Source organism: Dipodomys spectabilis, unplaced genomic scaffold (genome assembly GCF_019054845.1).
Source record: "Dipodomys spectabilis isolate Male_0828 unplaced genomic scaffold, ASM1905484v1 ptg000009l, whole genome shotgun sequence".
Taxonomy (NCBI): Eukaryota; Metazoa; Chordata; class Mammalia; order Rodentia; family Heteromyidae; genus Dipodomys; species Dipodomys spectabilis.
In genome coordinates, this window is record NW_024870686.1 from 4173482 (window position 1) to 4188688 (window position 15207).

General features: G+C 44.1%; 1 non-coding gene across 1 annotated transcript; it reads right to left on the bottom strand.

Annotated features, from left to right (window-relative positions):
- Window positions 1-15074: 15074 nt before the first annotated feature.
- On the bottom strand, window positions 15075-15179 carry LOC122127920. Its single transcript, XR_006151333.1, has one exon. It is a non-coding gene; the product is annotated as a small nucleolar RNA U13 (small nucleolar RNA).
- Window positions 15180-15207: the final 28 nt, after the last annotated feature.

Consider the following 15207-nt stretch of genomic DNA (forward strand, 5'->3'; position numbering starts at 1 on the left):
GCCTTAGGCATGCAAGGCAAGCACTCTACCACTGAGCCAACTTCCCAGCCCCAGTCTAGCAAACTTTCAAACACTGGACTATTGTTTAGAGTATCCAAAAGGAGAGCTGCTTACTTAAAATGTGGAGACATCTCCGGACCTACTCAAAAGTAGGTTTTAGGGCTTCCTTTTCTCACATGATAAGCTGCTCATTGAAAGTTGGCAGATTGGATATCTCATCTTTTTCTTTTTCTTTTTTTTTTGCCAGTCATGGTGCCTGAACTCTGGGCCTGGGCACTGTGCCTCAGCTCTTCAGCTCAAGGAGAGTGCTCTACCACTTGAGCCACAGCACTACTTCCAACCTTTTCTGCTTGTATGGTGCTGAGGAATCGAACCCAGGGCCTCATGCATGCAAGGCAAGCGCTCTACCACTGAGCCATCTTCCCAGTCCCTATCTCATCTTTTTCTAGATTGCCAGTCCTTGTAGATTTAGCCTTTTTTTCCCCCCTTTTGGTCCTGGGGCTTGAACTCAGGAATCTCAGGACTTCATGCATGAAGATTAACCAACATTATTTTTGAGTGCGCTGGTCCTAGGGCTTGAATTCAGGCCTAGGTACAGCACAGTCCCTGAGCTTTTTTGTGCAAGACTAGCACTCTACCACTTTGAGCCCCAGCTCTACTTTCAGCTCTTTGGTGGTTAATTGGAGATATGAGTCTCTTGGTTTTTACTACTCAGGCCTTGAACCAGGATCCTCAACTCTTGCCTACTCAGGCAAGATTACAGGTGTTTAAAACAAAAAAAGGCTGGGAAGGTGGCTCAGTGGTAGAGTGCTTGCCTTGCATGCATGAGGCCCTGGATTCGATTCCTCAGCACCACATAAGCAGAAAAGGCTGGAAGCTCAAGTGGTAGAGCACTCGCCTTGAGCTGAAGAGCTAAGGGAGGGTGCCCAGGCCCAGACTGGCAAAGAAGAAAAAAGAAAAAAAAAAATTACAGGTGTTAGCTACCAGTACCCCAGCTTAAGGTTTTGTGTGAATTATAAGCAAGGAAAGGTGGACGTGGAATAAGTCCTTCATAGGAGCATGGGACTGAAAATAGCAAACCTAAAATTTGGGTGGGGCATTGGTGGCTTACACGCGTAATCCTACCTATTGAGGAGGCTGAGATCTGAGAATTGTGGTTCAAAGCTATCTGGGGAAGGAAAAGTCCATCAAACTTTTCTCCAATTAACCACCAAAAAGAAGTAGAGTTGTGGCTCAAGTGGCAGAACATTAGCCTTGAGCAAAACAAAAAAACTTAGGGCCTAAATGTAGGCCCTGAGTTCAAGCCCCAGGACCAGCAAAAAAAATAAAATAATTGAGATCAAACTTTAAAACATCTCCCACCATTTGAAACCAAAGCCAGTTATTTTCTGTGTTCACTCAATATTCAGGGCAACTGATAATCAGTACTGTTCAAATAACAATTTGCAACTTAAATGCCTTTCAAAGGGAAAATGACAAGGAGGCTGAGTAATAATCATACATTACAGGATTCCAACTAAATGATCTTATCTGTGGCAAAAATACACCATGCGGTCATTGGAAAGATTGAGTTCTTAACCCACCAAACTGTTTTCACAAGAACTATCTCCCTCTTGCGTGTTGGATTAGGCAAAGAATGGTGAAGAAAGCAAATGATTCAACCATAATTACATAATTAAATGTGATAAGTACCAGGTCCAAAGCACAAATGCAGTTCTCACTAAGGATTTTCACACCTCAATTCTGTCATGGTTTCCTCCCTGTGTTAGTGTTAAGTAACTGTGACCAAAATGTCTGAGATAACAACTTAAAGCAGGCAAGGTTTGTTTGGGCTTAGGATTTCAGAGGGTTCAGTCCATGGTCTTTTGGCTCCACAGAACTGGGCAGAACAGAACAAGATTGTGACAGGAGGCTTTTCACTTTATGGTAGTCAGGATGCAGAGAGGGTCAGGGATTGGGGACCAGTTACAACCTTCAAAGGCACACACCTCCCTCCCAATGACCCAGGATTCAACCTCCTAAATTTCCACTGCCTCCCAAAATAGCACATCCAGCTGGATACTATGTATCCAACACATGAGGACATTTCTCATTCAAGCTACCATACCCCTAACAGACTTTCCCTGCCTTCTAGTAGATTCTTCAGTCTACACCAGACAAACACCTTGTGACCCTAGCCATATCAACTCTCTGGCAGCACAGGTTCAGAGGGACAGGTGTAGACAGATGGGAGATAAGGATAAACTGATCATTATATGGAAAATAATAAATTGTTTGTCATATCAGATAATAACATTAAATTTTTTTTTCCTTCGATCATGAGGCTTGAACTCTGGGTCTGGGCACTGTCTCTGAGCTCTTTAGCTCAAGGCAAGCGCTCTACCACTTGAGCCACAGTACCACTTCCGGTTTTCTGGTAGTTAGAGGTAAGAGTCTCACAGACTTTCCTGCCCAGGCTGCCTTTAACCACAATCCTCAGATCTCAGTCTCCTGAGTCGCTAGGATTACAGGCATGATTTTCCCACACCAGGCACTAGCACTAAATTTCTACTGACAGTATGAAAGAGTAAGAATCATGTCCAGACAAACTGGCAGAGTGGAGACAACTTCAATGTCACCTTTGTGCTTTGGCCTGGATTCCAATTCTCTATTTGACAGTTTCAACAAGAAATCACAAAATGTGCTCAGCAGAGGAAGAGGCGACACCAGGAGGCACTACAAGATCTATTCATTTTATAATATACAGCATATAATGTGTATTACACATGGTATAAGATTATATAGGTGCACTTTCTCCAGGCAGTGATTGACTTGAGTATAGCTCAGTGGTAGAGTGCTTCCCTAGCATGTTAAAGGCCCTGGATTCTTTACTCAACACTATTAATAATCAATGTCAAGCCCAAGCCCAGCCTTGGTGTCTGTAATCCTAGCTACTCAGGATGCTGATATCTGAGGATCGCAGTTTAAAACCAGCCCAGGCAGAAAAGTCTATGAGACTCCTATCTCCAATATATTTCTCAGAAAAAACTAGAAGTGGTGCTATGGCTCAAGTGGTAGAGTGCTAGCCTTGAGCACCTGAGAGGCTCAGGGACAGAGCTCAGGCCCTGAGTTCAAGCCCCAGAACTGTCAGAAACAAAAATTGTCAAGCCCACACATCTATACTTTGGTAATTTTACTACTTGAAAAACAGACAGGAAGATCATGAGTTTCAGGCCAGCCCAAGCTATATACTAAGTTCCAGTGGAGTCTGGGCTACAGCAAGATCTTGTTTCAAACAAAACAAAATGAAGGAAAAGAAGGAGGAAGGAAGAAAAACAAACCAAAAAAAAGCTGACCAGTTTGGGCTCATACCTGTAATCCTAACTACACAGGAAGCTGAGACTGAGGATCATAGCTTAAAGCCAGCCAAGGCAGAAAAGTCTGTGACATTCCATCTCCACAACAGTAGCAAAAACACAAATAAGAACAATGCCGTGAACTCAAACCCTAGTGGCAGGGCTGGAAAAAAAAAAAAAAGAGGGAAATAAAACAAGAGTGGCTGATGACTTCAGTGACATGAATAGTATTTGTGGTAACTATGATAACATTTAAAAGACAATGCATTATGAGGGAGACCCATAAATATAAGTCCACATGAAAACTAGTGATTGTCAGGTCAGGCGTAAGTCAGAAAAATACCCAATAACATGGGTACAAATGTGCCAGGGAATCATTTTCTCTGGGGTTCTCTGCCTCGGATTTCAATGTCTACAGAAAAATTTTATCCCTGCTGAGAGGTTTCAAGTCCCATGAGGAGTTAGGACTGCACTCAGTAGTATAGTGCTAGCTTAGCATGGAGCAACCAGATGGGATCATCTTCATCATTAAATAAAAGTCCCATGGGGAAGAAACATTTTATTTATTAATGCAATTTTGTTTACCAGTCCTGGAGCTTGAACTCAGGGCTTGGGCACTGTCCCTGAGCTTCTTTGGCTCAAGACTAGCATTCTACCACTTGAGCCACACCACTTTCAGCTTTTTCTGTATATGTGGTATCGAGGAATTGAACCCAATACTTCATGTACACTAGGCAAACACTCTACCATTAAGCCACATTCCCAGCCCATGGGCTTCACTTTTGAACGCTACCATTTCCACTTGAAACACATCTCCAGCCCTAGCTAAGAGTCTCATTAATTTTTCTGCCTAGAATGGCTTTTCACCCTCATCCTCAGATCGCAGCCTCCTGAGTAGCTAGGATGATAAGTGTAAGCCACCAGCGCCCTGCTGGTAAGTACTCTTTTTTGACACTCTAGACATTTTTAGCTCTAGACATTTCAGCTTGCTTTAGACTCTGAGCCTCTCAGATCATGTCTGCATTGCTGTCTACTCTCCAATAATATTCCTGGGTCTCAATGTCACACAGTAATCTGTGCCATTCAACCACTGATCTGTATGGTTTGGGGACCAAGCCAAAGACAATACTCTCCTCCACACTTGCCCACCCCATCCCTATCACTATGGTCTTTAGTGCCAGGTTTAGAGGACAGAACGCTCGTGCAAGTATTTAGTTACCAGAACATCCGGGCCCACACAGCGGCCCCTCTGGCACCTCCTCTGTGCTGTTCCTTGGAAGGTTAGGTGATGGCCCCCTGGAGGACCTGTAGAAGGGTTGTAGCATGAACTACTTGAATTCTATTAAGAACATGGCTGTCTTTACTTTATCAAATATCTAAATATAATTAATGTAGGCTTTATTTATTTATACATAATTAATGTGGATTTTACTTAGTTTTAGTTAGTTACTGCCAGTAAGGACACTTGAACTCAGGGTCAGGCACTCTCTTTAAAAGCTTTTTCCCTTCAAGGCTAGCACTCTAGCACTTGATCCACACCTGCACTTTGGCATTTTGCTGATTAATTGGAGATAAAAGTCTCAGGATTTTCTGATTGGGCTAGCCTCCTCAAAGCTTAGTTTGAGTAGCTAGGATTATATTCTTTTTTTTGGGGGGGGGGGTCCGGTCGTGGGGTCTGAACTCTGGGCCTGGGCACTGTCCCTCAGCTCTTCAGCTCAAGGCTAGCGCTCTACCACTTGAGCCACAGCACCACTTCCGGCTTTTTTCTTTTTGCTTATGTGGTGCTGAGGAATCGAACCCAGGGCCTCAGGCATGCAAGGCAAGCGCTCTACCACTGAGCCACCTTCCCAGCCCGCTAGGATTATATTCTTGAGCCACCTGTGCTGGGCATTTTTTTTTTTTTTTTTGATCATAGGTCTTGAACTCTGGGCCTGGGTGCTGTCACTGAGTTCTTCAGCTCTACCACTTGAGCCACAGTGCCACTTTCAGTTTTCTGAGTGGTTTATTGGAGATAGTGTCTCATGGACTTTCCTGCCTGGGTAGGCTTTGAACTGCAATCCTCAGATCTCAGCCTCCTGAGTAGCTAGGATACAGGTGTGAGCCAATGGTGCCCAGCTATGGTTTTTGTTTTGTTTGAATTTATTTTTATTGTAAAGGCAATTTATATAAGTCAGGTAATAAGTACAGTTCTTTTTTTTTTTTAACAGTGTCACCTCTTCCCTCATTTTGGACATGGGTTTTATTTTAAAGCATTTACATTCAGATACTGGTTTACTTCTCATATGAATTTGTACAAGCAGCTGTTTTCTTTGTTGTTGTTGGTTGTGGGGCTTGAATTCTGCGCCTAGACGCTGTTGCTGACCACTTCAGCTCAAGGTAAGTGCTCTACCACTTGAGCCACAGTGCCACTTCTTGCTTTTTCTGGTGGTTACTTGGAGATAAGAGTCTTAAGGACGTTCCAGCCCAGGCTGGCTTTGAATGGTAATCCTCAGATCTCAACCTCTGGAGTAGCTGGAATTACTCGTGGGAGCCATAGATACTGAGCTTACCTGAGGGGTTTGCCTAAAGGCTAGCACTTTACCACTTTTGAGCAGCAGCTTCACTTCTGGCTTTTTGGTGGTTAATTGGAGATAAGCGTCTCAAGGACTTTGCTGCGTGGGCTGACTTGGAACTGCAATCCCAGCCTCTTGGGTAGCTAGGATTTACAGGTGTTAGCTACCAGTGCCCTGTAAAAAGGAGTATGTTTCATTGTTCTGTTGGCATAATTGCAAGCAAACTACTTTGGCCATCTTCATCCTTATTCACCTTCTCTGTTTTGTTATCCCTTCCTCCCGGGTACCCATCCCACCAACAGAGCCTGTTTAATGTCATTTTTTTACATCTTTTTTTAGTGTGTAGTAATTGTACCAAGTGGTTTCACCATGTGATTCAGTTAACTTTTAACCTCACTAAATTATATGTTGTGTGTCAGACAGAGAAAGAGAGATGCAGCGGCACTGTGCAACACTCTCCTCTTGCCACACATATTAGCAGCTCTTGCACAATTACCCATGGAATATTCCCATCTTGGACTTTTTCCACACCCTAAATTTAGCAAGCTAGCATTATCTTTTAAGCACCACTTTAAGCAACTGTCTTTGAAAGGAAGATTGCCAACAAGAAGGAAATCTGCATTTCCTGATGGCTGAGTGTAGTATACCTGACTTAATCCTACAGCCGGTCTTATTTTGTGCTGCTGATGGTACAGCAAAGACTATAATCCAGCAATTCGTTTCAGATTTGTAAGAGTAAAAACTTGTACACGTAGCTAGAGAAACATGAGAAACACAGCTGTCACTGCCAGGCAGTAAATTAGACATTCCTGCTTTGTGTGTTCTGGAAATGGTGCACATTGAATTGAATAATTGCTTTCAGTTGGCCAGTGTGATTTCATTATTTAAAGGAATCCTTTTGGAAGGCACTAAGGGAAGTACTGGGTTTGACAACCTCAGGGCCCTGAGCTCAGCAGGTGTTATACCTGCTAAGCTACATCCTCAACCCTCTGATTTGAAGAAAATCCATGTTTCAGTGTTTTAATCCTAAAAGCAAGCACTCTACCACTGAGTTACACCCTCAGCCCAGGGACACTGACCTGTTTATTGACCCGAAAAATCAGGATTAGAGATATAATAGCCAAATTTCCCAAACTGGCCAGTTTAAATTGGCCTGATAATGACATTCCCGCTGCTTTCATGGGTACACAAAAGAAAGTAACCTAAAGTAACCTGATGTTAACCAATCAGTTCTTTCTGTTGTTCTGATTCCACATTTCCAGGAAAGTAACTTTGAAATGGACAATATGCTTTTTGTTCTTTTACTTCTTTCTTCAACCTGTCTCTATGTCACCAATTTCTCTGTTCAGCCCAGTAAAGCACCCATTCTCTTACATAAAGTGTTGCTTGACTCTGAAGTGTATGAAGCCAATCAATAGAATTAAAAGAGGATGGTAAAGGAGAAGGTAAAGTGGAGGGAGGTGTGAATAATGATCAAAAGTACTTCAAATACACAAGTGCAAATAGACGAAACATACTTACAGAAATATTCAAGAGGCTGGGAATGTGGCTTAGTGGTAGAGAGCTTGCCTAGCATGCATGAAGCCCTAGGTTCGATTCCTCAATACCAAATAACCAGAAAAAGCTAGAAGTGGTGCTGTGGCTCAAGTGACAGAGTGCTAGCTTTGAGCAAAAGAAGCTCAAGGACAGTGCCCAAGCCCTGAGTTCAAGCCCCAGGTCTGTCAAAAAAAAATATGAATTAGGGGCTGGGAAGGTGGCTTATTGGTAGAGTACTTTCCTTGCATGCATGAAGCCCTGGGTTCAATTCCTCAGTACCACATAAACGGAAAAAGGCAGAAGTGGCACTGTGGCTTAAGTGTTAGAGCACTAGCCTTGAGCACAGAGGGGCTCAGAGACAGTGCCCAGGCTCTGAGTTCAAGCCCCAAGACTGGTGAAAAAAAAAAAAGAATTATTCAAGAAAGCTGGGCAGCAGGGCTCATGCCTATAATCCTAGCTACTCAGGGGGCTGACATCTGAAAATTGAGAATCAATGCCAGCCAGAGGAGAAAAGTTCAAGAGACTCAAACTCTAATTAACCAGCAAAATGAAGTTGTGGCTGAAGTACTAGAGTACCAGCCTATAACAAAAAAAAGTTAAAGGAGAGAGAGGCCCTGAGTTCAAGCCCCAGTATTGGCACACACACACAAAAGTCTTAAGCTGGGAGCCAGTGGCTGATGCTTGTAATCCTAGCTACTCATGAGGCTGAGACAGTTTGAAGCCAGCCTGGGAAGAAAAGTACAGTACATGAGATGGGGCTGAGAATGTGGCTTAGTGGGAGACTGTTTGCCTAGTATGCATGAAGCCCTGGGTTCAATACCTTGGTCCCACATAAACAGAAAAAGCCACAAGTGGCTCTGTGGCTCAAGTGGTAGAGTGCTAGCCTTGAGCAAAAAGAAGCTCAGGGACAGTGTCCAGGCCCTGAGTTAAAGCCCTAGGACAGAAGGAAGAAGAGAGAGAGAGAGAGGAGAGAGAGAGAGAGAGAGAAAGGAAGGAAGGAAGGAAGAAAGAAAAAAGAAAGAAAGCGAGCATGATACTCCAATTAACCACAAACAAAACTGGAAAAGGAGCTGAGGCTCTATGATAAAGGACTATCCTTGTGCAATAAAAACTGAAGGACAGCACCCAGGCCATTAGTTCAAGCCCCAGGACAAGAAAAATAACAAAAAAAGTCTTCAAGGAAAAGTACTAGGGTGAATTGGATCAAAGTATATTATATTCATATTATATTCATGCATGGGACTCCCTTTATACAATTAATGTACACTAATACAAAGAAAACGAAACAGCAACAACAAAAAATCATTGAGAGCTAGATACTGGTAGCTCAGGCTTATAATCCTAAACTTCTCTGGAGGCTGAGACTCTTATGTCCAATTAACCACCAGAAAACCAGAAGTGGCACTGTGGCTCAGTCATAGAATCCTAACCTTGAGCGAAAAAGCTTAGGGACAGCACCCAGACCCTGAGTTCAAGCCCTATAACTGACAACAGCAACAACAAAACTCATCAATCTAGGGCCTCCAGATATATAACCCAGTGGTAGCCTACTTCAATAGCATGTGTGAGGCCCTGGGTTTGATCTACAACACCACACATACAAAATAATTGTCAAAAGATACATTAAACAGGACGTGTAAATTATACAGGACTCTAGGCATTCATACACAGTGAGACCAAAGGAGGATATTCTTAGAAGGGGAACACAAAGGCTCAATGCCAATGTGCCTCTCATCATAGAAAATGATATTTATGGAAATGAACTCCAGGAAATGGAAACTAGGTTTTTTCTTCATTGCTGTTTTACTTTTTTTTTACTCGTTTATCTGTCTTTAGGAGGGAAAGGTGGGGCCTGGAAGTAGAGGGACAAAGGGTGAACAAATGCAGCAGTGGTGCTCATAGACACTATGCTGAAAATAACTCTACAACTTGTAGGTGGGAATGGGAGGGAAAAAATGGGTGAGAGTGAGGGAAGAGGTGACATTGTCCAAAAAGAAGTGTCCAAAAGGAATGTAAAGTTGCCGGGCATCAGAGGCTCATGCCTGTAATCATAGCTACTCAGGAGGCTGAAATCTGAAGATCGCAGTTCATAGCCAGCCTGGCTGGGAATGTGGCTTAGTGGTAGAGTGCTCACCAACCATGCAAGAAGCCCCAGGTTCTATTCTTCAGTTCTACATAAACAGAAAAAAGCCAGAAGTAGCACTGTGGCTCAAGTGGTAGAGCACTAGCCTTGAGCAAAAGAAGCTCACGGACAGTGCCTGGGCCCTCAGTTCAAGCCTTAGGACTGACAAAAAAAAAAAAAAAAAAGTCAGCCTGAGCAAGAAAATCCTTGAGACTCTCCAAATAACCACCAGAAAACTAAAAGTGGTGCTGTATCTCAAGTGGTAGAGCACTCTCATTGAGCTGAAGAGCTCAGGAACAGTGCCGAGGCCCCATGACCAAAAAAAAAAAAAAGTACATTTCTGTAACCCCTCTGTACATCACATTTATAACAATAAAAATATAAAAAATGAAAAGATATATTAAGAGGTGATTTTTATTATTAGAATTGGCTCACACACCCATGGGGGCTGAGAAATACTCCATGATTGACACCTGAAAGCTGGATATCCCTGGAACGAGGCGGTAAAATTCAGGTGTTAAGTCCAAGTCCCACTGGAAGGCTTAGGAATCTGAATTCTGATATCCAAGAACAGGCAGGAGATGACAAGTATCTCAGTTCCAGAAAGTTCCCCTTTCCTCTACTTTTTTGTTCGATTCAAAGTCTGGATAAATTAGGTGGTGTCTTCTCACATTGAGTAAGTAATCTTCAATACTCTGATCCAAATGCCAATCTCTTCCAGACCTAGGTAGAAAAAAATACTTTACCAGCTGTCTGGGAATACCTGAACCTAATCAAGTGCACACCAAAAATTAACCATTACTGATGTAGTGAAAAAAAAAATTATTTCAAGTGATTTGAGATATAGTATTTGCCATTCTTTACTAAATATTGTAAGGTATATTAAATAGGTAGGTTTCATTAGGTAGCGATGAGAACACCACACGCTATTCAGGCAGGAGAGGAAGTTTATTTACCAAACTGCTGCTCCACCCCCACCCCCCCCCATGCATGGTGGAGAGGTATGGCTGAAAAGGAAAGGCTGGGGGGGGGGGGGAGGGGAAAGGGGGAGAGGCCAGGTACAGGACTTATCAGGGCCAGGACTTATCCAGGCCAGGTACAGGAAGAGGTGTGGCCAGGTGGGGGAAAGGTGTGGCCACACTGGATCTGGATGTGACCTCAGGGTCTAGGACCCTCCTAAGGTCAGATGGGAGGCATGTGACCAGAGGTGGCCCTGGATGTGACCTAGCAGGAGGGGAAGGTGACTGATCCAGGTCTGCCAGTTACCTAGGTAACAGATACTGGGTGGAAACTTAGCCAAGAGGGAGGGAGGTGTCCCTGTTCATACCTTACAAATATCTTCTCCTAAAGACACAAAAGAACAGCAAAGAGATATTAAATGATGGGACTCAGGAATACATTTCTGAGGCAGTGCAGTATGGGTAAGACTAGTACGGCAACAAAGAAATCCTAAATTATGATTGATAATTATATGTTTAGTAATAATACTATTGCAATGTTTAGTAATAACAGTGTATGTTTTGATAAGACCAATAAAGAATTGTGTGAATGTTAATAATGTAAGGTCTGAGAGACAGCCCCAGGCCTAGAGTTCAAGCCCCATGACTGACAAAAAAAAAAGAAAAGAAAAGAAAGAGAAAGTGTTTATATAAAGGTCTTATTTTCTAGGTATCCAGTAGGATGACCAAGGTCTAAAAGACTGTGTCATGCCTGTAACTCTAGCTATTCAGGAGGCTAAGATCTGAGGGTTAATGTTCAAAGCCAGCCCCATGCAGCAAAGTCTATGAGACCCTTTTCTCCAATTACTCACCAAAAGCCCGAAGTGGAGCTGTGTCTCAAGAGGTAGAACACTAGTCATTGAGGGAAAAAAAATCCTCAAAGACAGAACCCAGGCCAAGAGTTCAAGGCCCAGGACCAGCACAAAAAAAATAAATAAATAAAATAAAATAAAGGCTAAATCTGATAGCACTGGAATGGGGAAACACTTTTCTGGACTAGAATCTTCTATTCTCTCCCCATTGGCTTCAGATAAGTTCCCTGAGCTGAGAAGGTGGCTTAGTGGTAGAGTATTTGCCTAGCATGCGTGAAGCACTGTGTTCGATTCCTCAGTACCACATAAACAGAAAAACCCAGAAGTGGCTCTATCGCTCCTAGTGGTAGAGTGCTAGCCTTGAGCAAAAGAAGCTCAGAGACAGTGCCCAGGCCCTGAGGTTCAAGCCCCAGGATTGCAGGGGGGAGGGGGGGTAGAAGTCCCTATCTCCTTAAGGAGCCTACTCTCAAGTTCAAGATTAAACTGTGAAAGACAAAGAGGATCTAAAAAGAACACAACTTCCCTCACCCAGAAGAACTCTAGGTAGTCACCCAATCATTTAGAGAAGGTGAAAAGGGAGAGTCTGATTTCTGCTGCCTAATAACCTCCCCCTTTTAGATAAAAACCCTAAGCCCTAGTGCTTTTTGTGCATTAGGAGAGTACTTTAGGGGCTGGGAAGGTGGCCCAGCGGTAGAGTACTTGCCTTGCATGCATGAGGCCCTGAGTTTGATTCTCAGCACCACATAAGCAGAAAAAGCCAGAAATGGTGCTGTGGCTCAAGTGGTAGAGTGCTAGCCTTGAGCAGAAGAGCTGAGAGACAGCGCCCAGGCCCAGAGTTCAGGCCCCACGACCAAAGAAAAGATTGTACTTCAGAAAATCCTCTATCTCCCATTTATCATCCTGCACCTTAATTTTCCACCACAAATATTTCAGATTATTCTTCTTCAACTAGTGCTCTACTACTTGAATGACAGCTCGACTTTTGGGCTTTTATCAGACATAATTGGAAATAAGATTCTGATGGACTTTCCTACCTGGGCTGGCTTGGAACCGCGATCCTCAGATCTTAGCCTCCTGAATAGCAGAGGATTATATGCTTGGGCCACCGATGCCCAGCCCCTGTTCTCTTGAATAGCTTTTTCAGTTAAGTCTGGCATTTTACTACTTGAGCCACAGCTCCACTCAGGCTTTTTGGATGCTTAGTTGGAGATGAGTCTCATGGACTTTCCTGCCTGGGCTGGATTTGAACTTTGATCCCAGATCTCAGCCTCCTGAGTAGCTAAGATTACAACCATGAGACATCTTTTTATTTTATTTTATTTTGGGTCTGGTCGTGGGCCTGAACTCTGGCCTGGGCACTGTCCCTCAGCAATTCAGCTCAAGGCTAGCGCTCTACCACTTGAGCCACAGTGCCACTTCTGCCTTTTTCTTTTTGCTTATGTGGTGCTGAGGAATCGAACCCAGGGCCTCATGCATGCAAGGCAAGCGCTCTACCATTGAGCCACCTTCCCAGCCCATGAGCCATCTTTTTAAAAGCCAAGGTGCCTTGTTTTTTGGATTTCTGGTTTATTTGTTTGCCAATCTCGAGGCTTGAACTTGAACTCAGAGCCTGGACACTATCTCTGAACTTCTTTTATTTATTTTTATTTTTATTTTTTTTGGGTCCAGTCGTGGGCCTGAACTCTGGGCCTGGGCACTGTCCCTCAGCTCTTCAGCTCGAGGCTAGCACTCTACCACTTGAGCCACAGCGCTACTTCCGGCTTTTTTCTTTTTGCTTATGTGGTGCTGAGGAATCGAACCCAGGGCCTCATGCATGCAAGGCAAGCGCTCTACCACTGAGCCATCTTCCCAGCCCATGAACTTCTTTTATTAAAGCGAACATGCTACAACTAAGTCACCTTCACAGCCCTGTTGCCTTGTTTCAATGCTTCATTAATGTGAATCATGATTTTCTAATGCTACTGTTCTGTTGCATTTATCAATCAACCCAGTATTTAGGTGCCCTGAAATTTGTAGCAGAACAAATGCTTAGTTTCTTTCTCTTATTTCACCAATTTTCAAAATAAGAGATGATTCCTTAGGTGGTTGGAAGGTGAATGAAGACATGTTTTTCTCTCTAGTATTGCTGAATTCATTTGTTTGGCATATAATCATGTCTCAATTGTGACAGGGAACATTCTTTTCATGCTCAGATTGTCTTTGGCCAGTGGGTGCCTTTTCATCTTGGCACTTGGGTCCTTCCTACATAGCCTCAGTAGTATTTGACAGCCATCAAAATGCTAGGGGATGCTCTACATTGCTTGTTTTAGTTTAGAAATCAGTCTCTGTAAGTGATGATCGGCCCTTTTGAGTGAAAAAAATTCGTTTAGATCGTAAATGGGATCTTTCTTGCAAGCCAGGCAACATGTCCGTGGCTGAGGTCCTGCTCTTTTCACTTAAGCATATATCCTGGAGCCCATGGAATGGCCCATTTTTGTCTTGCATAAATAACCTCACAGAGCTGCATTGTGTGAATGAACGGTTGTTTATACAGCCAATCCTTTGTGGGTGGACATGTGTATTCAATAAGCGTCTATTGCATGACTCAATTGTGCCAGGCAGTGAGCATAAAGACATGGTGGTTGGCTTCAGGAAACTCAGTGCAGAGGAGGGGATGTCTACAATACAAGTACTTTTCCTCCCATCGAAGCAGAGCTGAAATCCATTTACCACCAGGACTACATGGAAGAAACCCTCACATACAGGAGAGATATAATAAGCTCCTTATTGATTGGCATCTTGCTGTACTTGAGCCTTGGGGGCGGGGGGGGGGGGGGGGGGATGGTTATCAGGGGTTGGGATTGCTAGGAAAATCGTGAGTGCCACCAATTGGTCAGGGAAGAGAAGGCCAAATGAAAGAGGAGGAGATGGGGACCGGAGGACAAAATTCTCCATGAAAGAGGAAATAAAAGTGAAAGTTCAAGTCAGGGCCTTGGCACTCTTGCTTGGTGGCTTTTTCAGCCCAAAGCCTGTGCCCTACTACTTAAGCCACGCCTCCACTTCCAGCTTTTTGCTGGGTCCTTGAATGTAAGTGTTTTCTCTGGTTTGGATCCCAGATCTTTAGATCTCAACCTCCTGGATTGCTAGGTTTACAAGGATGATATTGTTAAAGCAATAGAACTGTCTTAGGACCGTTGTTCTAAAGGGTTTCCGTATATTTCTTTTACTTTTAAAAGTTCTAACCGGTATGGACTTTTTTTTTTTTAATGAGAATGCACTTAAGGGCACAGGGATCTGGGTTGCCGAAGATAATACACACACACACCCTCCACTGCCGTGCTTTCTCTAGACGAGGGGGGGGGGGGAGGGGGGGGAGGCTGGACACCGGAGGGACCCCGAAGTCTCTTCTGAATGCGTGTCCCGGGACAGCGATGGGCGGGTCCGCCGAGAGGAGGCCAAGCTGGGACCTGCAAACCGCGACCCCTGGTGGTGGGCAGGGCCGGGATCGCTCCGCGGGCCCCGAGCCTTCCCGGGGATCCTAGGCAGAGCTTGGCAGCGAACAGGGCAGGCGAAATCCCACCGCCTGGAAAGCAACACACGGAGGGGAGCGAAACCAAGAGCTGCACGGCACGTAGCGCTCCTCGTGCTTCTGGACCTCCATCAAGCACCAGCTAAACTAAAACCTGGGGAAGAGATAAACACAAAGCCAAGATCTCACAAAAGGAAAGACCCCCAGTTCACGTCAGAAGGGTAATGTGCCCACGTCGTAACAAGATTTAGAGGGAGGCACATGTCACGCAAGCGCGTGAGAACCCAATCATCACGCTTATGAACCGGAAAAGGATCAACCTTGCGCTGGTGGGGAAAAAATTC